The sequence below is a fragment of the Protopterus annectens genome, chromosome 2.part0, assembly GCF_019279795.1.
Source record: "Protopterus annectens isolate FY-2018-M chromosome 2.part0, PAN1.0, whole genome shotgun sequence".
Taxonomy (NCBI): domain Eukaryota; kingdom Metazoa; phylum Chordata; order Ceratodontiformes; family Protopteridae; genus Protopterus; species Protopterus annectens.
The window spans coordinates 1,477,071,579-1,477,099,174 of NC_056728.1; positions in this window are offsets into that span (position 1 = coordinate 1,477,071,579).

Genomic DNA, 27,596 nt, shown 5'->3' on the forward strand with positions numbered 1-27,596 from the left:
TAATGTAAAGTAGCAGGTTAATAGTCTGCATACTGTGAACCCTCCAAATGTGTCATAGGTCTGTATCTATAGGTATGTCCATGTGATATGTTGTGTGTACGTAGTTCCACCAAAAGGGGATGACTATACATTAGATGTCAGTCAGTGTTAGGCCATGATCCTGGCAGCAGTTGTCTGTGCGTTGCCCTCATCAATGGCTGTAGTGACTGTTTTGAAAGGTCAGCCAGGTTCAAAAGGCAGGATCAGCCCATCACAAAGGCAAACTGGCCAGGAACAAGTGTCTGCAGGTACCCAATATTGCTGTATATGCATCCCATACTGAATAATTCCATAGCTTAGCAGACCAGGCTGGTTATGCTTATGATGCGGTAGTTCCCAGGGTCAGTAGAGGTGCCTCCTTGGTGGTGTGGGACCACTGTTAGTGTTCAGGTACATATCCTGTAGTACGGCCAAGGTTAAATATCAGTCTTATATGCGGTTGTATGTCCTCTTGGAGTGCACGTAGCACACATCCAGGGATACCATCAGGTCACAGTGATGCTGTGTGTTCTGCTTTGCTGAGGGCGGCCCTCACCTGGACATGTGAGATGATAGAGAGGTTACATTCAGCTGTGATAAGTATTTCTACTTGTGGGGCAGAAGGAGGGGGGATACGTGCACCGAACCTGTCTGCAAGAATGTTGCCAATATCTGTGTGTTCGGTGAATGTTAAGTAGGTGTGTAGTAACTGAGAGCATTTCTGAGGCGTTTGGTCCATATGTGTAACATAACTGAAAAAGGCCTTGTGGTTATCTATAGTGTTTGTGGCCATTTCCCTCCCAGAGTAGGCCGTGGCCATTGTTATGAGAGACCGTAGCGTATTACCAGTGCTGACCACAGATGCCTTCCCTTAATGTGAATCTGCTCTGTCCTGCAGTAGCCTCCTGCTATTGTTATACAATCTGCCTCTGGCTGGGGTCCACTGGACAGGATGCCTAACCTTTGTGCATAGGGTCTGGGTTAGAAATGTGTGTGCAAGTTCCATGCAATCTGTGGGATGTCCGTGGTAAGCATTCGCAAAGGGGTCAGCAGTGTGGGTTGTGGCTTCCACTGGCCCAGTGGGCAGCATGGATACCATCTCAGTCCTAACAAGTGAATAAATGTCTAATCACGTACATATTGAAGTAGTCTACTGTGCTGGTGGTGGTGGTGGGATATGTATATCCAGGCCGAGTAACTTGTGTCCACATCACACTAGTGGATGGCGTTCCACATACAGTACCTTGGTATGAACCCCCAGAGTGATGTTGTGCATTGGACCTGTCGCAGTGTGCTGACCGATGGGGCATGCTACTATGTTGTATGGAATGTGGCAGGTATTGTTGCACAGGTGTTGGCTGAGCACTGATATCTGGCCATGTACATGTGCATCCACCACGAGACACACACATGCAACATATGGGAGTAGTAGTATATCACTACACTTCAGTATCATGTATAGTATGTGTGCCATATATTGCTGACATAGTCTGCTGATATCCTGTTTGTGTTCTCTTCCAGGGAGATGGCGTCCAGCGTAATCCCACCTACTCTGCAGCAGAAGATGAGGAGATACACCAGAGCCTGGTGCGGGAGTATGACATACTGTTTTCCCGCACCAGCCAGAATCAGCAGGAGAGGGCTGCACTGTGGCAAGACCTTGTCCGTAGGGTAAATGACATTGGCACGCATAATAGGACATATGAGCAGGTACGACATCACTGCAGTGATTTAATCAGAAATGTCCGTCAGCGTGCGTCGGATATCCACAGGCAACAGGTTGCCACAGGAGGTGGGGCGGCCACACATCCCCCTCTCACCAGACTGGAGGGGCTACTCCAAAGTGTTGTGGCTCCAGCCCCGGAACAGCAACAGCAATACACCTGCATCATGGTGGAAGCTGGATCCACACAGCAGGATGACATGGAGCGTGCAGCTAATATGCCATATGTACACTTGACTGTTCTGTACACTGTTAGTTTATGCATGTATAAGTTGTGTCCGTGGTATGAAGCTGTCAACATAGTATGTAATTGTGCCTGTGTGATATTGGCAATATCAGCAGCTGACGTGTGAAAGGCAACTGGTGTACGACTGCACTGTATCATATGCAGTATCAATGGCACAGTTGTGCCCACTGACATTAATCTCCTCATTTCCGCAGGTCCCTCCAGGGTTACAGCAAGGCAGGCCATCCATGCTGGTGAGTGTGTTTAACAATACCAATAATAGTCCTGATAGTGCTAGTAATACTAGTGTAACTCAGTAGTGCTCTGTGTGTATACTGCGGGGTGTGCATGTGAGCATGTGTGCAGGTGTGCCTTTGTCCACGTGTGCATGTGTGCATGTGTGCCTGTGTCCACGTGTGCATGTGTGCATGTGTGCATGTGTGCCTGTGCCACGTGTGCATGTGTGCATGTGTGCATGTGTCCACGTGTGCATGTGTGCATGTGTGCATGTGTACACATGTCCACATGTGCATGTGTGCATGTGTGCATGTGTGCCTGTGTCCATGTGTGCATGTGTGCATAAGTGCATCACTGGTAACATTGTGTGGACACTGTAAACTGTGTTTCCTGTCTTCCTCCCACAGGTTCTGGTGCTGCTCTGGTGTCCTGCTGCAGGGAACCTGAATCTGGTGCCACAGGTACTGGTAATGATGATATCTGTGTAATGGCACAGGAAGGTGTGTCAGGGTCCGCCATTGGTCAGCCAATTGACAGTACACAGCTGTCATCCCCATCATTGTGCACAGTCATCCTGCCAGTACATCCTTTGTCACCATTGTCCCTAGGTGATGGACAGGATACAGTGGGCATTGACCAGGGTAATGTGGTATCTGTGGCACATGCTTCCCCACACAGCAGCCATGGACAGGGTCCTGCAATGGTACCACACAGACAGTTGCCATGGGTTCTTGTGGGAGCATCCATGGGCCTACTGCCTCTGGCAGACATGCCCAAAGAGGTCTGTCAACCTCAACTATGTTTCGGGCTGTCATGCAGGCACAGTCGTGTATGGAAAGGTACACCAGACAGGGTCTGAGGGAGCTGAGAGCATGTTGCATAGCCATAACTGACAGTATGTGTGACATCTCGGATGCTATCCGTAATTTCACTGATGTCATAGACAGACGTTGTGGGGACATATTACAGCAGTTCCACAACCAAATGTCCATGAGCCAGGGCAATGGTGGGCAGTTGCGGTGTCGACGTGGCCATATGCCAGCGACAGCAGCAGCTGGCAGTCGGCGCAGACGACAACAGGCCCGCACATGCCCCCATAGTGCCAGCAGCAGCCCCAGCAATGCTGGGTCTGTGCTGTCATCGGAACGTCCCAGGAGACCAAGTGCACATGGCTATGGACAGTCCCAACAGGGACCTGTGTCCAGTCAACACACTCCCACTTCTGATGACTGTACCCAGTCTGGCTTAGTACTGGATACGGTCCGTAGCACCCCTGCCAGGCACAGGTACCATGTCCATGCCCACAGACACTGATCTGTATGACCTACCAGGTGCAGTCTGTGGCTGTCCACAAACCCCTGTATATGGCAGCCATGAGGTGGAACTGTGTGCGTGCATACACACATGCGAAATGTTAACACCTAGGGCTACCACATACACACACACTGCACCAACAGTGCCCCACCCTGTACTGTTGTCCCTCACTAACACACATACACACACATGTCAATTGGTGGTATCAGTGGCAGACTCAGGCATACCTAATTCACACCCTGTGTATATGATGAAACTGTGCCACCTCCTGCAATCTCCAACAGCAGTGCAGGAACAGGTAAACACATTGCTGATGCACAGGGTGACTACATAGAAGTGTATTAGTAGTATCATGTTGGTAACAGTACATTGTGCTGAGATGACTGTGTGTATATCCCAGCATGCCTGATGCAGTAACCATATGACTGTCCTGAATTGTTATCTGCACCCATAGTACGTACCAAAGTGTAACAGCTGCACATTATTGCATACCAGTGGTAAGGATGTCAACAGATAGCCATATACATGGGTAGCACAGGGGGGAAGCTAATGCAAGTAGTGATATGCAATGATGGACATGTACAGTAATGGTGGCAAGTTGCCCACAACGACTATGCAATGTGGATGTTTGCGCATGTTGATATGTGTGCAGTACCAGTGTAATCCAAATCACAATTTACTATGACATAATATCAGTTCTACCATGGGTATCTGCGCTGTGCATTCCTGGGTACATGTTGATAGTGCCTACATATTTGCACTGTTACCTACTGTTAGTGTTACCCCTTCTTTGTTGTACAATGGACTACTTCCAGCCCTGCTTACTGTAGCTTTGTTTGCATGCATGTTCTCTTGGGGTTCCCTGGAACACTGCTTCCACCTGCAATGCAGAGTTACAGTGCTTCTGTGGACTCCTAGTGACATCTGCATAGTGTACGATACGTATGTCAAGTTTACACATGACAGAACGTCACTGTCTGTCCTGTTCGCATGTACGTTGCCTGTGACACATTGCACATGTCTTACCTGGCATTTACCCACGTGTGCAGTCATATATGCCAGTGCTATGAAAAAGTAGCAGTACACCCACATATACACACCTTCAGTATGTTGTTCCCCATTGGCCCTATGTGTTGGTACTCACCATGGCAATCACACTACTAGGGTAGCAAGTGCAAAGGTAACCTGTGAATCACCTCTATGGTCCAGTTGTGGTTTATGGGAGTCATGTGGCAATGTCACAGCTGCCACATGTATGCAGTTAACCATCACCCTTGACCAGGAACGTACAACACATGTGTGGGATGCCACCACATAGCCAATCTGGGGACTGAGCACTCTGAACCAAGTAATGCCATACCCTGTCAGGTGGCATGTCATACTACAGTGACTACAATACCAGTCAGACATATACACGCACTGACAGCAAGCTGCACACACTGGGGCATACATGGGGACTCAGAATAGCATCCTGCCTGAGCATCACACACCTCCGCAGCTGGCACACAGGCATATGTTACGTCGGAACAGAGCACATGCCACACATGGCACACACATCCCATGTGTCACACACTCAAAACCTGTAGGGCTACACAACACACCTGCTACAGATGTGTCAGGTACCTCTCTTGGCCGCTGCAGTGGGGTCCCGCTCAACAGGCTGTACATGGTGAAGGTCACAGTGATATGCCTCTGGGGCACTATGGTCCACCACAAAACACATGCATACAGGTCAGTCAGAGTCATGGACACATATGATGCAGTCATTGACCATGCCACTATGGATGACCTGAGACATACCTCCCTGGACTACATGATAGGGAACATAAAAGGGATCTCTCAGCATGTGGCATGGGCCAGTATGAGCCTGATCTTGGGTGCCATCATACCCTCACCAGGTATGCTACCACTAGTATGCAGTCAACATGGAGGCACTGATCAAAAATCTACCAAAACAGCAGAGGCCTCCAAAGCAGACACCCAAACAACTGCCACCTCATGACATAACACAAGCAACACATAGATCACAAAGTCAGTGTGCAAATCAGTCACAGCCCTTAAGGCCAAACACAATGCCAGACACACTTGTCATAGGTGACTCCATAGTCAGACACACTGACATCCTACTCACCAGACTGAACAAGGAGAGGGTCACAGTAAGCTGCCTGTCGGGCGCTAGAATCCGCCACATAACACAAGCACTCAGGTCACTCCACAGCAAGTACAAGTATGACTCAGTCATTGTCCATGCCGATGTGAATGACCTGAGACACTCCTCCTGGACTACATGAAAAGAGACATAAAGGAGCTCTCAGATTATGTAGCCCAGGCTGGTATGACCCTGACCCTGAGCAGTATCCTACCTTCACCAAGAATGATGCCACAATACAGAGACAAAATGATCAGTTTTAATAATTGGCTTAATTTCTGGTGTCATTCTAAGGGATCCAATGTCTGTCTGCCTGGAATGACATGCTTGACAAGCCACGCTGAGCAAGGGACAGCTTGCACCTGTCACCCCTGGTTTCCGGATATTGGCAAAGGCTCTTGCCACCCCATAGTGCCTTTTTAGACAAGGCTCAAATTCTAAACCCACCATCCTAGAAAACAATAATGGAAAAAACTAAAGGTAATGCTGCTCAATGCCAGAAGTCTAAATCTCAAGATGCACCCTTGAAGCCCTCCTCAGTATGGAGAACATCAATGTCTGTGCTGTGACTGAAACCTGGTTCAAGGCTCCTGAGAGCACCCAGGCACTATCAGGTTTTACCTCATATCATGCGTTCGGCCTCAAAACCGGACCGTACCACAAAAGGAGGGGTGTATCCATTCATCAAGGATACCCACACCTCCAGGCTGGTGGCAACTCATGAAGCATCAGAGACCATTCAGGTGCAATTAACCATAGGCAAAACTGCTCTACAGTTTGTAGCATGTTACAGGCCACCCTTTCAAACTCAGGAACCCCACACTGCCTTCCTGAAGACACTGGAGTATAAATGTCTCCAAACACCATCATATTGGGTGACTTCAACTACCCAAACATAGACTGGGAACATTACTCAAGCCCCAATACCCTAGTCCAAAGGTTCCTGGAGTTCATAAACTCAAATGCTATGGAACAACTTGTCACCATTCCCACAAGAGGTGAAAATATACTAGACCTGATTATCACAAACATGGGGACAAAATGCTCCACACGGAAGTATATCCCTGATTGGTGAGATCAGACCATAAACTAATCTCACTGGAGATCCACATCCGCCCCCACCCCAACAAAAGAGACCACAGTGAAGAACTTCTCAAAAGCCAACTTCACACTTCTTAAGACTGGTGTGGTATCCTTCAAGGCCCCTGAGCCATTGGAAACCACAACCCATGCTGCTGAATCTCTTACAAATGCTTTCTACGAGCACCTCCAGGATTGCATGGATCAAGCAATCCCAAATAAAATCAAGACCCTTTCCACCAAAGGCAAGCGCCCGATCTGGTGGACCCCAGTCATAAACAAACTTTACAACAAGAGGAGAAAGCTACTACAAGATAGAGCAAAATCCCTAAAAGGGAAGACATCTCTGATCAATACTAGTAAAAAACTGCAATCACTCATAAAATCATCCAAGGCCAACTTTGAGAGAAAAATCGCCAAGGACTCAAAAGACAATCATAAGGCCTTCTTTAGCTATGTTAGAAATCTGGGTGGAAACTCCCAGATATGCTCAGAATTAGTCCAAAATGATACAAAAATCACTGAACCCACAGACATTGCAAACATACTGGCAGACAGGTTCAGTGAAAATTCTCCCTCCCTCCACCCAAAAGGAGAAATATCTATCCCAGCAGAGTGTAGCCTCCCAATCATCTCAAATGCCCAGGTGAGAGCTGCTCTCTCTAAAGCTAAAAACACAGCATCAATGGGACTGGATGGTGTCCCGGCTGTGTGCTACATGAACTCAATGAGGAACTAAACCCACACATAAGGCTGCTGTTTAATCTTAGCCTTACCACAGGATACGTGCCAAAGAGTGGAGTACAACTGTGGTCCCACTCCACAAAGGCGGTGCTTCTACAGACCCTGGTAATTACCGCCCCATAAGCTTAACAAGCCTGGTCTGCAAAGCTATGGAGAGGATCATAATGGAACTCATAAATAAAGACATAGGGGACCTACAGACATTGGATCCTACCCAATTCGGCTTTGTCAAGGGCAGATCATGCCTCTTGAACTTGGTCGACTTTTTTGAAACAGTCACCAAGGCCATTGATGAGGGTAAGGCAGTTCACACAGCCTACCTTGACCTTGCAAAAGCTTTCGACACAATACCCCACTCGGGTATCATAGAAAAGCTCACCAGCTTAAATGTAAACCCATATGTCACAAGGTGGGTTGCAAACTGGCTCAAGGACAGAACCCACAGGGTTAGAGTTGCTGGTGCCATGTCAGACTCCAGGCCAGTCACAAGTGGTGTCCCACAGGGCTCAGTCCTGGGCCCCCTCTTGTTTGGCATCTACTTTTCAGAAGTGCAGGCAAACATAGGAGGATTGTGGCTGACAAAATTTGCAGATGACTGCAAACTGGGCGCCATAGTTGAAAATCCATCAGACACAGATATCCTTCAGAGAGATCTCATAGAAAGGGATAACTGGTACCAGAGCCATGGCCTTAAGCTAAACGCCAAAAAATGTATAGTCATACCCTTTGGTAAAAACAAGGTAACTCCAAGTTACCACATAGGTGGCAATCCATTAAGCACAGAAGAGGTTATCAGGGACCTGGGGACCCAAGTTGACAGTAACCTTTATTTTGACACTCACATTGCCAAAGTGGTTAGGAGGACCTTCTACATTTCCCACCTGATTATGAAGGGATTCACATCCAGATCAAGGGAGGTCATTGTTCCCCTGTACTCTTCACTTATCAGACCAATGGTTGAGTACAATTCCCCATTCGGAATGTATCTTACCCGAAAGCTGCAGCAATTGGAAAGACCCCAAAAGTTCTTCACCAAAACGATAAAGGGACTCAAAAATATGCCATATGCTGCCCGACTGAAGAAACTCCAGCTCTATTCAGTCGCATACCGTCTGCTCAGAGGTGACCTGTGCCTGACATACAAGGCCATGTCCAACCCGGAATTAATGGACATGCTCCACCTCAAAAAATCCAAATCCACCAGAGCCACAAGAGCAAGAGACTTAAACCTCAACACGGATATAAATAGGATGTGCTGGAGGGACAGATTCATCACCCAGAGACTCCCTATGCTGTGGAACAGAATCCCGGTCCATGTGAGACAGAGCACCTTGCTGGCTCTGTTCAAGAGGAATCTTGACCAGTGGATGGGAGATCGTAGGTTTACCCCGAGGATCATCTCTGTATCACTGCTGGACAGAGGCACGGCAAACTAATGGGTATAGTATTCTTCAACCTAAGGGGTGGTGAAAGCCATACAACTCTGGCTAGGCTTATAAATTCCCTAGGGCAGATAGCCTAGTATGAACCTATGAACCTATGAACCTATGAACTATATGTAGGAAGGGTGCTCTATGTCTACATTCTGCTCAGTCTCCATTGTCATTCATAGGGTATCCACCGGCTGTCAACTTGTGCTTACATGCTAGGGAAGCCACAATGATGTGCGAGGGGCAGCTTGCACGTGACACCCATGGCCCAATGTATATTGGCGAAGCCCCTTGATACACACATACTGCCTTATGCTGCAGGACATGGATTACATAGCCACCTCCACGGGTATCACACAGGATAGGACACTAACAGTGATGCTACACAACACCAGCAGTGTACACCGCAAGATGCATGCACTGGACACTGTCCTCAGCACGGTGAACTGCAATGTCTGTGCAGTACCAGAGTCCTGATTCATGGCTCACAGGTGCAACCCATCACTGCCAGGTTATACCTCATACCATGCCTGTCAACCCCTACACATGTAACACACATGGACAGGGGGGTGGTATCACAAGGCACCACAGATACACACACCTCCAGGTTGTTGGCACAGCACAAAGCATCAGGGCCTATTCATGTGCAGCTAACAGTGTGTCGGACTGCCATCTGGTTCATAGCCTGGCACACACAACCCTCTTATACACAGGAAACCCACCTATCCTCCATAACAACACTGGCAATATGACAGTCTCAAGAACTGTCTTTATATGGCTGGACTGCATCCAGCCAAACATTGTGCGTGAGCATTACTGTAGCTACAACACACTAGTTGAAGGGTTCCCAGCATGTGGTCACTGAATTGCAGTGGAATGACATGTTACCACTCCCACAACAGGTGGGAACATGCAGCACCTGTACATCGACTACATGTAGACTATATGGCCCAGAACAGATGTGTATCCCCTGCTGTAGGTATTTTACCATATACACCCACACTGTATAGACACATACCGCGTGCGGCCCCTGCACAGTAAGACACAGTCATATTGTTATGCATTGCAAATACCATTTATCCATTCGAGGCATGTGTCAGACATGGTAACTACTGCAGGTCACAGGTATTTATGTGCATGTGTCACACACATACATCATGTGTGCATTGCTATTGCTGGTTTAGGCAATGGCATGCATTGTTATGCACAAAGACCCACACAAGGTCATAATGTGTGACACAACCACACGTGGCAGTTGTGGGTTACCAAAACATGCATATCTGTACTCTGACAATGGTAATAGACCCAGTAGCAGAGCGCACTATTGGCATTACTGGCCAACTAGCCCTGTTTGGCTGTGCCGATAGTGTGGTGACATCCCCTGTGTTTACTGGGGGAATATGCAGCATCTGGTGTATTGTAGTATTTGCCAAAAGGATCTGTTTTCTCACACTTGCATTTACACACACCCTACTACCCCCACACACGTGCCGGATTCAAACCCCTACCTAATTAAGTCACGACACATGAGAGAAATGCATTAGTGAAGCGCACTATTCGGATTACAAAGAAGTTTGTTTTCTCTGGCTATACTTATAGGGTGCTGACATCATCAGTGTTTTGAAAGGGTAATGTGCCTCAGGTAGTGTGATCTCCTGATTGCCAAAACTAACATGTTTTTCATACAGAATTACACACACACAAACTCCACACATCCAAACACACACACACTTGCAGGTTTCAAACCCCTACTTAATTATGTTATGATACTTGAGAATGACGCTGTAGCAAACTGCGCTATTCAGATTACTGGTAGGTGTCTCTTCTCCAGCTGTATGTATAGGGTGCTGACATTATCACTGTTTGGAAAGGGTAATGTGCCTCATATAGTGTGATCTCCTGATTGCGAAAAAGTACATGTTTTTCATACAGAATTGCACACACACAAACTCCCCACATCCAAACACACACACACTTACCATTTGCAAGTTTCAAACTCCTACCTAATTATGTTACGACACTCATGAAAAACGCATTAGCGGAGTGTGTTATTCGAAATACTGGGAGGTTTTCTTTCTCCTGCTGTACTTATAGGGTGCTGACATCATCTGTGCTGAGATAGGGGAATGTGCACCCTGTAGAGTGCTTTCACAGTTGCCAAAAGGGACATCTCCCTCACACAGACTTGCATACACACTGGGCAGTTGAAAGATTCAAACCCCTACTTAACTATCCTATGACACTCGCATTAGTAGAGCCCGCTATTCAAATTACTGGGAGGTTTCCCTTTTCCTGCTGTACTTATAGGGTGCTGACATCATCCGTGCTGAGAGAGGGGAATGTGCACCCTGTAGAGTACATTCACAGTTGCCAAAAGGGACGCCTCCCTCACACACACACTAACCCCCCTCCACCCACACTGGGCAATTGCAGGATTCAAACCCTTCTCTAACTATGTTATGACACTCGTGACAGACGCATTAGCGGAGCGCGCTATTCGAATTCATGTGAGATTTTCTTTCTCCTGCTTTACTTATAGGGTGCTGACATCATCCATGCTGAGATAGGGGAATGTGCACCCTGTAGAGTGCATTCACAGTTGCCAAAAGGGACATCTCTCTCACACAGACTTGCACACATACTAACCCCTTTCCACACACACTGGGCAGTTGCAGGATTCAAACTCCTACTTAACTATGTTATGACACTTGTGACGGACACATAATCAGAATGTGCTATTTGAATTAATAGAAGGTTTCCCCTCTCCTGCTGTACTTATAGGGTGTTGACATCATCCGTGCTGAGATAGGGGAATGTGCACCCTGTAGAGTGCTTTCACAGTTGCCAAAAGGGACATTTTCCTCACACAAACTGGGCAGTTGCAAGATTCAAATCCCTATCTAACTATGTCCTGACACATGTAACAGATGCATTAGTAGAGTGCGCTACTCGAATTACTGAGAAATTTCCCTTCTCCTGCTGTACTTATAGGGTGCTGACATCATCTGTGCTGAGATAGCGGAATGTGCACCCTGTAGAGTGCATTCACAGTTGCCAAAAGGGACATTCCCCTCACACAGACTTGCACACACACTAACCTCCCTCTACACACACGGGCCAGTTGCAGGATTCAAACCCCTACCTAATTATGTTATGACACTCGTGACGGATGCATTAGCAGAGCGCACTATTCAAATGACTGGGGTTTTTTTTTTCTCCTGCTGTACTTATAGGGTGCTGACATCATCCGTGCTGAGATAGGGGAATGTGCATCCTGTAGAGTGCTTTCACAGTTGCCAAAAGGGACATCTTCCTCACACGTCAACCCCCATCCACACACACTGGGCTGTTGCAAGATTCAAACCCCTACCTAATTATGTTAGGACACTCATGACGGACGCATTAGCAGAGCACGCTATTTGAATTAGTGAGGGGTTTCCATTCTCCTGCTGTACTTATAGGGTGCTGACATCATCCGTGCTGAGATAGGGGAATGTGCATCCTGTAGAGTGCTTTCACAGTTGCCAAAAAGGACATCTTCCTCACACAGACTTGCACACACATCAAACCCGCTCACACACACACACGCACACTGAGCAATTGCATGGTTCGAGCTCCTACCTACCTATATTATGACACTAGAGGGAGACGTATTAGCAGAGCGCGCTAACCGAATTACTGGGCATCTGGTCTGCACCTGCAGTATTTATAGGGTGCTGACATCTTTATTTCTACAGAGGTATGTACATCTAGTACTACCTGTCAGGTGGGGGATAGCATATATATGCATTTGCAGCCACCTACGTCAGGGTCAGATATGCACATCGCACTGGCAGGTTATGTTCTATACCATGCTTCATGACCACAGGACCTGTAACACACAACACAACCAGTCCAGAACACCACACCCACATCCAGGACACACACTTAGCTTCCCTGGGAACAGTGCTGGGATATGCATGTGTTCACATACACCATTCCAGTTGTTAACATCAGGTACAGGCATATTGTGTGTGAGAACAACTCAGGCCTCTACCACTTTACCCTACAGCCACTACAATTTGTGGGTCCATGTGCTATGGCAGAACCACACACCACAGCCACATGGGGGAATACATATTGCACCTGTCCATCTGCAACATGGGTACTCACTGTTCCACACCAGAGGTAGACCACCATTGTTGATATCGAAACATACCCACCTTTCCCTGGACATCCATATCCCATCCCCACCCCCAGGCAAGGTTGTCACTGCACACAAACTGTATTTAGCTCAAGCAAACTCTACACTTGTGAAGACTGGGGTGGACGACTTCAAAGGACCCATGCTGGGGGACTATACTGGCCACTCAGCATAATCCTTGACAATTGCATTCTATGAGCATGTGTACGGTTTGCATTGATCATGCTATCCCACATATACCCATGACTGCTCCACAACAAGACACCTGTCAGGTGTACACCAGCCATATATGAGCCGTACAACAGACAGAGTGAGCTAATACATTGCAGAGCTGTAGCCCACAGAGGGAGGACATCTGTGAACAGTTCCGGCATGGCACTTCATTCACACATAATCATCACAACACAGTGTTGACAGTGGAATTGTCCAGACAATGCAGATAGGGCTCCCCTCAGTCTGTTATTGATGGCCACTTACTGTTAGAGATCCTCAGCAACCCTCTTCCAGCACACACCAACAACATGGCTGTGGCTTAGCACATTCAAACCCTGGGATCTCCACTGTGCCCCTGCTTGACAGAGGCACAGCTCACTAGCCTCACACGTTGCCTTATGTGACCTACTTTACAGTGGCACAGTAGTCTACTGTACTGGGGATGCAGATGCCAAGCACACTCTGGCTGAGCTGTCATTCCCTAGGGCAACAAGCCTAGTATTGACCTCTACACCCATATGTTCAAATGTCAGATGCACAATATTTGTTGTGCTGTTCTACTGTTTGCAGGTCTTTATTGCCATAGCATTCCCTGTTCCTATGACCAACTTGTGTATCTGTGGAAGATGTTTGCATATGACGGCAATCCACTATATCACTTATGTCTCTGTAGTCATTTACTGTGTGCACTGGGCAGATTGCTGTGTTGTGGTTGGTTCCTGGAATGACACGTACAAATATCAGATATGTGTGGCCAACTGCTAATCGGAGATATGGCCTAAGTGTGTGAGCATGCCCAGTTCAGCATGGCATGTTGTCTGACATATGCCTCATTTATCAAAGTAAATTCAGAGGTAGACGGAGGCACAGTATACTAACCATGACATATGTCATGGCAAACTCCAGTTACAATGTGTGTCGAAGGACAAACACACCCTGTGACTAGCATCAGAAATGGCCTAGGGAACATCGCTAGTGTTTGCCAATGTCCATCTATGTTGTGGAATACACTACCAATGTTGGACGAGCATGCCCAGTGTGAGCTTTCCATATGTTGCACTGTGAAGTCCACCACATAGTTGGGTGTGTGTGAACTTCAACAATATCTCACGTTTATGGTTGTGTGTTGGGTGTCATGTTGTGTACTAACTGGCAAACTGCTTCATGTCTGCCACAACAGGGATTATACTGTGCCTGCAGGGATTGCATGGGATACTTTGCAGACAGTTGTCAACATACTTTCATAATGACCTAACACTATAGTACCGTATAGTGTACTGGTTCACTACTTTCACTGTGGTGGACAGTAACCTGGGCTTTAGTCTTATCACTACTTGTCATCTTCATAGTGAGCACAACAGACTGTGTAGGGGCTAGTTGTGCACATATGACCATGTTGCATTATGTTCAGATATGGACTACCTACACCAGGCTCGTCCAACATTGGTAGTGTATTCCACTACATAGATGGACATTGGCAAACACTAGCGATGTTCCCTAGGCCATTTCTGATGCTAGTCACAGGGTGTGTTTGTCCTTCGACACATATTGTAACTGGAGTTTGCCATGACATATGTCATGGTTAGTATACTGTGCCACCGTCTACCTCTGAAATAACAGTGATACCCAGGGTTAACCTACCATCTCCCATCCACTCATCGGGATTCCTCTTGAGGGGGTGTCGATAGGTGACTCTCTGTCTAACCTGTACTGGGAGTTTACTCAAGAGTGGGGGTGCCTTCTGTATTATGGATCATTCTGTACAGCTTGTCCTATGTATGTCAGTGCTGGGGTTCAGGTCTCTCATGTGCATAGCTCACTGCCATTCAGATTGTACAAGGTGCAGCATGTTCATTGATTCCAGGTTGGACATGGCTTCATACATCAGGCACAGCTTGCCTGTAGCTGGTCAGTATGGCAGTGTGTGGGGCTGCAGTTTGTTTACTCAGGCAACACATGGCATCTGTTCATGCTCTTTGCTACTCCTGGTGGGGTACTGTTGTGGACTTTACAGTTGATGGAGGTGTCTGCTGAGGTATATCCCACAGGGGCTATTGTAGTCAATTGTGATGCTGATGAAGGATGACTGCAGAGCCACAGTGACCACCCCTTATCTACATCTGACAACCTTCATGATTGGGTGAGTATATGGTATGTTTCTGCGAACACTACAGCCACATGTTTGTCCAGTGCAGGATATCTATCACCTTTTGTCCCCAGGTCTCTCATTACATGTTAGGTACGTAATGGGTTAACACCTGTGTGGTAATTTGTGGGCACTTACTGTATATCCACGGTGGTTGTCTATACACAGTTCTGCAATTAGCTTGCTGACATGGCTATGGCTCCAGTTGTCTGTTTGTAGGTGGCCCTTTTGTGGGTTGCTTGTGTCAGCTGGGGGTCGGATATGGTGGGCTGTTTGTACTCCTTTGCATACATGTTCAGTCACAGTCCTTCCATGTTGGCCTATACCTATGGGACATATATACAGAATGGGGGGGGGGCAGGACCAAGCCTTGTGGGATGCCACTCATATCTGCTTTGTAGTCTGACATGGATGCAGCATGTCTGACCATGTCAGTTCTGTCCTTGGTCTGGTTTGAAACCCCTCTACTGACATAGGGGTATATATTTAAGCTGGTGAACATATCCATACTGAACTCGTAGGATATTGTCTAGAAGCATATGCACGGTCCAGCTACACTGTGTGGACCACATTGCCCTCATCAATGACCTTAATGACTGCTTCAAATGGGTCAAACATGTTTAGGGGCAGGATCTGCAGGTACGACAGCCACACTTTGTAGGGTCCAGTATCAGTAGGTCCACAATAGCTTTATGTCTGCGGTACATACTGATCCTTTCCATAGCTGTGCAGACCTAGCTTGTCAGGATCCTTGGGTGGTAGTTTGCAGTATCCATTCAGGCAACACCTTTGTTGTGAAGGACCACTGTTGTTGTACACTGCTCTTTGGGTACATATCCTGTGGTAAGGCTGACATTGGGCAGTAGTGTGATTTGGCATTCCATTATTCTTGGAGTCCATGTTGGCCTCTGCCCAGGACACCATCACATACCTTTGCTGCTGTGTGTTTTGCTTTGCAGATGATGGCTGTTACCTCAGCATCTGCAATGTCAGGGACCAGCAGTCTGCTGGGATAGATATTTTGCATTCTGGGACGGGGCGCGGTTGCACTGCACCTGTCAGGTTGTATGTTAGCAATATGTGTGTGTGTTTGGTATGTTGTTTGTAATATCTGTGTGATTCGGAGCATATCTGTGGATTCCCAACATGGTTCCTACCATCAGTTAAGTAAGCCTTGTGATTATCCTTAGTGTCCTGTACAATTTGTATCTTCATAGGTTCATGGGTTCATACTAGGCTATCCACCCTAGGGCATTAGTAAGCCAAGCCAGAGTGTGTGTGTCTTTCGCCGCCCCTTGCTATGTGACTATTATGGCCATTTATGATTTTCTTTACTGTGTCTCTGTCTGGTCGTGACACAGTGAAGACCCGCAGTATACATGTATGATCATCCATCCACTTGGCAATATTCCTGTTGAGGGGTGTCAGTGAGGGGCTCTGCCTAACATGGATTGGGATCCTGTTTCTGGGTGTGGGGAGCCTCTGGGTTATGTATCTGTCCCTCCAGCACATCCTATTTCATTATGTGTTGAGGCTGACATCTTCACTATCACAGCTCCAATGGCTTTGATTTCCTGTGGTGGAGCATGTCCATTACTCCTGTGTTGGACATGGCCTTGTACAACAGACATACAATGCCTCTGTGTAGGCAGTCTGTGACTGCATTCAGCTGGGCTGCCTACAGCCAGGCAGCATATGACATATATTTCACATCCTTTATCCTCTTGGTGGGGTAACTTTGAGGTCTTCCGAACCGCTGCAGGTGTCACGTACGGTACCTCCCATATGAATCATTGTACTAGATTATGGGTCTGATAAGGGAACAGTACAGGGGCACAGTGACCTCTGTTGATGTAGATGTGAATCCTTTCATGATACAGTGTCCAATATCGACAATCTTCCTAGCCACATTGGCATTGTGAGTGTCACATGACAGATTACTGTCGACTTGTGTCCCTAGGCCCCTGATTACTCATTGCATACATAATGGTTTACCACCTATGTGGTAATTTGTGAGTACCTTGTCTGGTATTTGGTGGGACATTCATACTGTCCAGTGTCTTCAGGATGTCTGGGTGGAGTTCTTGTGTGTGAGAGTGTGGTCTGTCGCATGCTACAGACTGTACAGCAGTTTTGACTACACTTAGGTGCACATGGGTGGTCTCCGCTACTTTGTGCATTGTCAGTTACCTGGCCAGATGGGTGTCTGTGCTGCATATGGATAATCCCCCTCCTTTGATGTTTTGGTCCAGGTGTTGGGGCCATAACGCATGATATGTGGTATAACCTGGTAGTGCTGGTGTGCTATCACTAGGCTTGCAGCAGGCTTCTGTCACTGCACAGACATCGATGTTCTCCATACTGGGAAGTACCTCAGGGGCATGCATATTGCAGTTTACACATCTGGCATTAGTCAGCATTATCCTTATGTTTCTTACCACTTATGTTTTCTAGGGTGGTGGGTAGTCTTTTTGGCCTTGCCTACATACGGCTCTATGGAGGTGGCAAAGGCCTTATCCAGTATCCAGACGCACAGGGGTAACAGGTGCAAGCCATCCCTGGAACAGCAGCATGGCTTGTCATGCTTGACATCTCAAGCAGACAGACATTAGACCCTCTTGGACTGACAGCTGTAACTGTGTCACCTGTTAAAGATGAGCATTCTGTGTTTGTACTGTGGCATCATTCTTGGTGAGGGTTGGATGCTGCACATGACCAGTGTCATACCGACCTGGGGTACATACTCAGAGAGCTCATCCATGTCTCTTTTCATGTAGTCCAGGGAGGTACATCTCAGGTCATTCACACCAGCGTGGACATTGAGTGCATCATATTTCTGCTTGCTTTGGGGTGACCTGCGTACTTGTATTATGTGGCATACTGTTGCAGCCTACAGGTAGCTTACTGTACCCTTTCCCTTGTTCAGTCTGGTGAGTGGGACAGCAGTGTGTCTGCCTATACAGACACCTATTACAACTGTATCAGGCATGTAGTTTCTCCTTCTGGCCTGTGACTGTTTGGCACACCAGCTTTGTGTGCTATGTGTTGCATGTGCTATGTTTGGAGGTTGTGTTTGCTTGTGTTCTGCTTTGGAGGCTTCTGTTGGTGTGGCGTGTTTGTAATTAGGGCCTCCAGGAATGTTTTTCTGTGTTTATGTGTTTGGTTTACAGTTGTGGTAGGTCTATGTGGGACTGGGTTTGTGGTGTATGTGGTTACCTTCTCCTTCTCACTACTTTTGACAGTACTGAGTTGGGGGAGCTCAGCCTCTGGTTTGTATACCTGGTTGCATCTATCACATATATTTGTATTTATTGGGGGGAGTTGTGGTTGTCTGTGTACTTGGGACAGGTGTCACATTGCCTCTGGATTCACAGATTCTACTTGTTGTGGCTGGCCTTAGTGGATTGTATGTGTGGACATATGTTATTGCCATACTACTGATCAGTGATTAATTCCCTTTTTATGTTTGCTCTATCATGTGGTAGCTTCCTCATTCTCTTGCATGGTTTGGTAATGGCTGGAGTCCAGCATGCCAGATGCCTGCATGTATGGCATTGTGTCTTATTGTTATTTGTGATTGCATACTACAAGCATTCCTTGCTGTGTTCATGGAATGCCTGTATAACATGTTCTGCGGTGTGTCCCATATTGTGCACTTGCACAGGGCTTTTCATGGATTCCACATCGGTTTGGAGGGGTGCAACCTATGCTTTACACATGTTTTTCACTGTGGTATTCTGGCCAGGGACTGGGGTTTGGATGTGTATATCCAGTGTGATTACTCTATGGTCTGGTCTTACCAGTGAAGGATACACTTCTCATCTTGCCATCCAGTACACATGTTGCTGATTATCACATCCAGTATGCTTTCCCCTCTTGTGAGAGTGGTACGTTGTTCCTGGGCATTTTGGTTTATGGATTCTGGGAACTTTTCTCCGACTGTGTTGGTGCTAGTATAATGCTCCTGGTGTATGCCTGGGTATTTTCAGTCAAGCAATATAATGTGGTTTGGGGGGCTTGATATATTCATGTATTCCAACATAGGCCAGGTGCAGTTCCTGGTATTAGGGCAGTAGTCTGCAGCAGGCTATATACAGGGAGGCGGTTTTAGTCATTGGTATTTGACCATGGCTAATCCATGCTGCTTCTTGTTGTGGTACCAACATGGGGGTGTGGTTATCCTTGACATTTATTGCTAGTCACCCTCCTTTTGTAGCTTGTTCCATGTTTTGCGGCTGTACAGCACAGTATGAGGTGTGACCTGGTAGTGTTATGGTGCTGATGTGAGCCTTGACCCAGTTTTCTATTACAGGACTGATATCTACATTCTCCATACTGTGTGCGTTTACACTGCACACATCTTGCTGTTTAGACTTCTAGCATTGAGTAGCATTACATCTAGGTTCCTATCCCTTGTGGTACCTATGAAGGTGGGTTTGTGTTTTGATACTTATCTATTCAGGGCATGCTGTGGGTAGTGACAGCCTTTGCCAGTATCCATGGGGCATGGACTGATAGGTGCACGCCACCCCTAACAGGTGGTGTATCATGTCTTGCTCCGCATGTCTTACCAGCCTGAAACACATTGGATCCCCTTTGACTAACTGCATTACTTCAGCCAGTTATTGCACTTGATCATCCCATCGTCATTTTGTGGCTTCATGCTTGGTGAGGGTGGATGTTAGTCAGGGTCCTCAGGTGTGCATATAGTACATGGTGTTACATTACTTAGCACATGGCATTCATGCCTAAGGTGGTGCTGCAGGGCTGCCTCTGTTGGATGCACATATTACACTCCCTGTACATGTTTGTGAGCAGGTCATGTCATTTTAGGCATCCATGTTATTATTTGAGTGAGTCAGAGGGGGTATAATTCCCAGGGTTCCTACTGAGCCAGTGTATGTGCTATGCGTTGCCTCTTTGCCAAGGCCAGGGCATACTGGGCATGCCTTCTTCTGCCTACTGGGGCAGGCTCAGGTTGTTCCTCCTCCGAAGTATGCTCTGCCTGTGATGGCCTTGGCAATGGTGGGGGTTGTTTGGCCCAGCCCTATGCTGGTCCTGCTGCAGCTGTTTTCGCAAGATCATATTATGTAGCATAGCACATACTATGACAATTTGGGTACATGTAGTTGGTGTGTACTGCAAGGCTCCACCAGATGTGTCCAGACACCGGAACCGTGACTTCAGCAGCCCAAACACACGCTCTATTACATTACGTGTTTGTGCATGTGCCTCATTATGGCGTTCCTGTTCAGGTATGTGTGCGTTTCTGATGGGTGTCATCAGCCACGGCTCCAGTGCATAACCTGCATCCCCCACTAGGTGTCTGTGTGGGATGTCCCCACTGGCAAATGTCTGGTACAGCTGCGTCAAATGCCAGATGTGGGAATCATGGTAACTCCCAGGGCAGCCAGCACACACATTCATTATTATGCCCTGGGTATCACACACGACCTGGCAGTTGATGGAGGGGAAGCCCTTGCAGTTAATGTAGGCCCTATCCCACTCACCGGCTGGTGCTTTGATGCGTATGTGCGTGCAGTCTATTGCACCCACTACCTCAGGGTATTCTGCTATTTGCTGGAAGAGACGCACATTGCTGGCCAATACCTCATGGGCATTGGGGAAATATACATGATCACTGACATGTGCTGACATGGCATCCAGGAACTGGTGCAGTACCCTGGAGGCTGATGCCTGTGATATCCCCATCATATCACCAGTTGGTCTCTGAAAGGTACCTGTTGCTAGTATTCTTAGGCCAACACATACCTTGGTTTCCACTGGGATGGGTTCCCCTCTGTTGGTTCTGTGTGTGAGGCGTGGCCTGCACAGCTCAACTATTTGCTGCAGGAGCTCTCTGTGTACTCTATAGCGCTCTACTATCTCCAGCTCATGTAACCCATTTTAGGTGACCCTGGGCCTGTACACTCTTCTCCGTCTCCTCACTGTGGGTTGCCTGGCACCATCTGCATTGTCACCACCCTCAGCAAGTCGCCTATGTCTCATTATGACAGCTATGGCAGCCCCTAACATTTCTGCTCTGAGTGAAGCTTTTTCAGTTTTCACTTCTATAAGCTTACTCCTGTCTTGCAGTGTCTCTCCTGCACTGTTGTTTGCAGAGTTTTAAGTGCTGGGCTGGGCTACTATTCTGCCTGTGTAATTGCCTGCTTCTAATTGTTTTCACCTGCTAGCTCCAGCAGTATTCCCTGCTAGCTTACTACTAATTCTGTTGCTTCCTTGTTCCTTTCTGTTTCCTCAGGGGGGAGCAGCATGCATACCAGCAGAAACACGCTCACAGTGGCTTACACGCGCGCACACATGCTTACACGGCTCAGGATCTGCCTATTCGGGTTAAAACACGCGCACACCCATGCAAACAGTGTTACAGGTCTGCCAACAGGCTCCTACATGCTCGGTCTGCCCTACACGCGCGCACACCAGTGCAAAAAGTGTTAAACATCTACCAACACGCTCCCACATAATCAGTCTGCCTTACACGTGCACACACTGCCCTACTCGCGCTTCATGGCGTGCACACGTGCGGTTGCACGCCCAGCAAGAAACTTTAGTATAAGTAACAGTGTACACCTTCCATTTCTTGACTTTCCCAGACTTATCTTGTGGCACTCCTCTTTCCCTGATCTGTGTCTGTCATCTGTCATGTTACACTGATCTCCAATGAACTGCATTTCTTTCTAGCATCCCACCCTGTGATGTCACCTATCTCCTACTCTATTCCTCCCCCTTATGTATCTCTTACACTACTCAGACTGTGCTCATTTGCTATGTGACTGTGAGATTCAGTATCCTAACCCTCATTTACATGAGATTGCCTACTAATGCTTAGTTACATGTCTTACACTCAGCTTCCCCCCTTAGCAACCACTACACGGTGGCCATGTTGTTTTTGGTCTGCTGGTCCCTGCATTGTCATTCCATGTATTGCATAATACCCACATTTGTGGGTTTATAACCTTCATTTTTATGTTTTATACAGCGCAGCCAGTTTGCGCGGGGTTGCGCTGGGTTTAAACATCGGCGATCGCCAAAAAAATAAATTATATTTTTATTATTTTTGCATCGGGTTACCTTGCCAATGGCCACATATTTGGCCATTGGCATGCTGCCTGACACATATGCACCCTTTATTTGGAGCTGACATGGCTCCATTGTGAATTTTGCAGAAATGTACTCAGTTGTCAACTGAGTACATTTCTGCAGCTAAAACGTCTCTTACACAGGCTGGTTTCTGCTTTGTGGATCGCTAATATACCTAATTTGCATACCTTTCGGCTGCAAGTGAGGTATTTAGCATGTCCACGCCCAGTCCGTGTAAGAGACGTTTTAGCTGGTCTCTTACACGGAGTTTAGGGCTGTTCCTGGATCGCGAGGCTTGCATGGAGTCTTACACGTCTCTTACACGCCATGCAAGCCTTCATGAATCCTGCCCAGTTTCCATTGCAGAAATGCATTCGGTTACTGACTGCATTGCAATGGCCAAAAGTTGAAATGTGGCAAAAATCAAAATTATAAAAATGGTGCAATCATTAGGCCAACCAATGGCCAAAGTTCTTTTGTAAAAGAGATCATGTTAAAAAATAAGATCATAAAAAAAAAATCAATGTGGTAGAAAAAATCAATTTTAAGTGAAAAAAAATTTCAAACATTGAATGGTAATAATTGGTTTTTAAGAAGAGAAAAAAACTGCTAAGAAGTAAAGAAAAGGTGTGGTAGTTAAAGCTGCAATGTTGGAAGGTAAGCTGAATAATGGTAGTGAAACACTACAAAGTTTGTATGGGAATGCAAAACAGGCATGAACCTGTTTCATGAAAGGTATTGCACCAGTAAAAAAATGCAGCAGGAGAAGCAGCTGACGAAGCAGCAGGTATCAGCAGGAGTATAAGCACTTTAGACTCTATGACACATTTCTGAAGATAACTTTGTGTGAACAAGGCTTACACAACATGAGGCTGTACATTTCTGAGGCATGATTGGGCTGCATGTGAAAATCAGGGGAGCATAAATGCATATTTATTCCATGAAATGGAAGCCAGATCTCATTTATGGAATTTAGCATGCCCCTTGAAAAGGGGGTTTTATGGAAAAAAAAAAAGGAAAACCTCCCCTGCAGGAAGTTAATTTGAAAAAATGGAGGTTGTGTGGGGAGTGGGAAGGGCTAAAGGAGAAAAATAGAAAAAGGCAGGGAAAAAGGAGTATAGAACAAAATAACAAATATATAATATAATGGATAGCTGGATCAATGCAAATACAGCAGGCATCTGGAGCACAACAATATAAACTACACATTAACTGTAACACTGTCCATTTTTCCTTCCATTGCATGTTCATTCAGTCCATTTTTAACCAAAACCATCATTGCTACTGCTGTGTTTATGCGCTAGATTGTATGTATGGTATAGTGAGGAAGGTAAAAGGGATAATGCCAGACTGTACACCAGACAGAGTAGGAGGAAGACAGAGGGTAAACCAGGGTAACCCACCAACAGGACAGATCTGGAGATAGTAGAGAGGGATCTGGAGTGGAGACAGGTAGGGTGGACAAGGACATGAAACTGCAACTCGTTCTTTCAGACGGAGAGCCAGCCAAGGAACCCATCCCAGTGGATACAAGGTATATGTAGCCTAGGTAATACTAGCTGCACTGCTAGCACCAAAATTTTACAAACATCTACTGGGGGGGGTCTGGGTGGGGTCTGCATCAGGGCATCCCCAGTTTTCCACAGTTCCATCTATCACATGCCGGTGAGCACATTTACTTTCCTTTCCAGCACCCATGAGGAGAGGACCAGCAATATGTGCCTCTTCCACCATGACTACTCTAAGGTACTGAGTGCTATAGACTGCATGCATATCCACATCAAAGCACCACCTGGTGAGCAGGGTAGGGCCATCCGAAACCAAAAGGGTTTTCACTCCATCAACTGCCAGGCTGTGTGCAATGCCCAGGGCATTCTCATTAATGTGTGTGCTGGCAAACCTGGAAGATATCATGACTCCCACATCTGGCATTCCTCACAGCTGTATCAGGGATTTGCTAGGGGGTACATCCCATATGGCCATCTCGTGGGGGATCCTGGCTATGCACTGGAGCCGTGGATGATGACATCCATCAGAAATGCACACACACCCATTTAAGAATGCCATAACGAGGCACACACACAAGCCAGGATCATTATAGAGCATGTGTTTGGGATTCTCAAGTCATGGTTCCACTGCCTTGACATATCTGGTGGATCCTTGCAGTACTCTCCAGCCACATGTGCACTCATGTTCATTGTATGTGCCATGCTACACAATATGATCCTGTGGAAACAGCTATAGCAGGAACAGCATGGGGAGGGCTACACAGCCCCCACCATTGTCAAAGTTCCTACAGGCACATAGAGACTTGTAGCAGGAACCCCCACTGAGCCAGCTCCTGTAGGCAGATGGAGGCATGCCCAGTATGCTCTGGCCTTACCAAAGAGGCAATGCATAGCACACAGACTGACACTGTAGGGATCCAGGGACTGACACCTCTCTCCAACTCGCACACACAGTAAAATGGATGCCACACACATCACACTACCTGTAACTTACCATGTACAGGCAGTGTACTGCATGCATCCCACATAGGGTGTCCTCAACCACCATCCTCACAACTGCCGCAGACAGAAGGTAAGTCAGTCTTCTTAACAATAAATGAATGGAGTAGTATGTTCTGGTAGCATATCTATGGTATTGCTGCATAAATGCCAGGGAATGGGGTGGCCTACTGGGAGAGCAGCAGATATCTGACAGCTATGTGGGACAGCAGGAAATTTTTGCCCAATACTGGCTTCCCCACTCTATGCAGTAGTACCCAGGGTGACAAATCCCACTACAGTATATGTGGGGGTTCCAACTAATGGGGGGTCATAGATCACATGCATGGATGTCAATGTGGGGTCCCCATACTCACCTTTCAGCCTCACACAGCAAGTTAGCCACAGAAAAGTATAACGAAATGTCTGGCAAATGCCCACAAATGGGGACAATGAGGAAATATGCCCATACAGACCTACACAGTGATATCACAGCAGGTCTTGCAGCTGCAGTAATGCTCTGGAGGGTGACAGTTCTGAAACCCAAATGTCTGCCATTACAATCTAACCTGTGGTCTTTAGTGATATGCCTGTAGTCTCCAAGACAGGCAAAATACTATGCTAAATGGAACCAAAATGTAAAGGGAACATCAGCACAGTCTGTGCAAATGTGGATGGCTGACACACACCCCCACAAACCCATGTTCCCATAGAACTGCAGTAACAGTAATGTTTGTAGGGTATAAGCAGCAGAGTACACATTCTCAGTGCTGTCCCGATCAACTTGATAACCTGTTGCATGTCCACAATATGCAGGGGTCAATGAGCTATATATATGTGTGGTCAATACTGTCACTATGTGGCCTGCACTTACTCATGGCTGTTGTGTATTAGTGGCCTAGGTACAGTACTATGGTTGACAGGGTCCATGTTCCAAGTAAAACAGTGCAAACATTCTGCACCTTAAATGCAGCAGTTGTAGGAGTTGTACACCCTGTCCAGATGTAATATCTGTTACTGAAGGAAAGCTGGACAGGTCAGGGACAGAGGCCACACATATGGACAGTGCACAGCTCAGAATAACCTACACACTGCCTAGCATACCCCTCAACTGTACAGACATTTTAGAAAATGTCCAGAGGTTTGCATCATATGCATGGTCTCTTTATCAGGAAATTTGGTTTCCTGGAAAATTACTGGCAAATCACAAAAGACTAAAGTCAGAAAATATTGACAAATTGTGGTTTCAGATTCATACCGTTTAGGAAAATGCATGTTAGTGCAAAACCTGTCATTTTATCACCTTACAAGGTTTGTAAGCCCAGTAGTTAACAATGGTCCCTATATGTAGGCCTTAGTCCCAAATTACTTATGGCTTTGTTCAGATGTCTGGCTTCAAGAAGCCGGGAGATATGGTGCCTAGTAAGACAGCAGGTACCTGAGGGTCAGTGTACTGCCACGTTATAAAAGGGTGCCACCTTTATGTGTCAGCACTGACAACATATCACTGGCCAACAGCCATACTCCTGGAATGACAGAGGTTGTCACAGAAGGAGCACAAGTGTGCCTTGTATATCTGTCCTGCTTATCCTAGCATTGCATTTGCCTGCCAACTATTTGCAAAACAAGAAAGGGTCATGTCAAAACACCAATGGCAGACAGTGGGGGAGCAGACGTCATACCCATAAGAGAAAGCTAGCAATTATCAAACCAGTCTCCCAACTGTCTATGTTTGGCAGAACATTATGAACACCCTGTCCCTGTGTGTGGACCTTTGTCTGACTGTCATATATGGGACTGTCCAGATGTCATTCTGTGATGGTATGACAGCTAGGCCCACATGTATCCTCCTAATACCATATAGCAGCACAAACCATCTAAGGACCACAGCAAGTGTCGTGGTGTGATGATGGACAGCCTACTAAATAGGTACACTCAGAGGTGTAAAGTCCATAACCCTGTGTGTGATGTTACAGCATTTACACTGCTCACATCAGAATTACAAATACATAACAGCAGTTACTGTAGCCAAAGCCTGTGACTGGACTACAGTAGGACAAAGAGACATACATAAGGGGAAGGGGAACCACTGGCCAAACAAATGGAGAATGTGCACACCAGAGCACATTTTGCAGTAACATAGGTGCCCTGCATTGTATGGAGTCAGTAAACATCACCTGCAAATACACAACACACAACCACATAAGTTGAGGTCCACAACAACTCAAAACTCCAAGCAAAGGACACCTCAGAGGCACACACAAGACCTCCACAAACATAGAGACCACAGACCACGCACAGTCCACACACCAGGGTCTTGCAAACACTAAGGACTTACCATACACCCAACATATTACTCATGGAAGACTCCACTGAGACACACAGATGTGCCACACACCAGGCAGGATACAGGGAAAGTTACAGTTACTTGTTTGTCAGTTGCCATAATCTGCCATATCACACATGCACTCAAGTCATCCCATAACAGGTACGGGTATCTCTCTGGCTTGGTCCATGGTGGTGTGAATGATGTCAGATGTACCTCC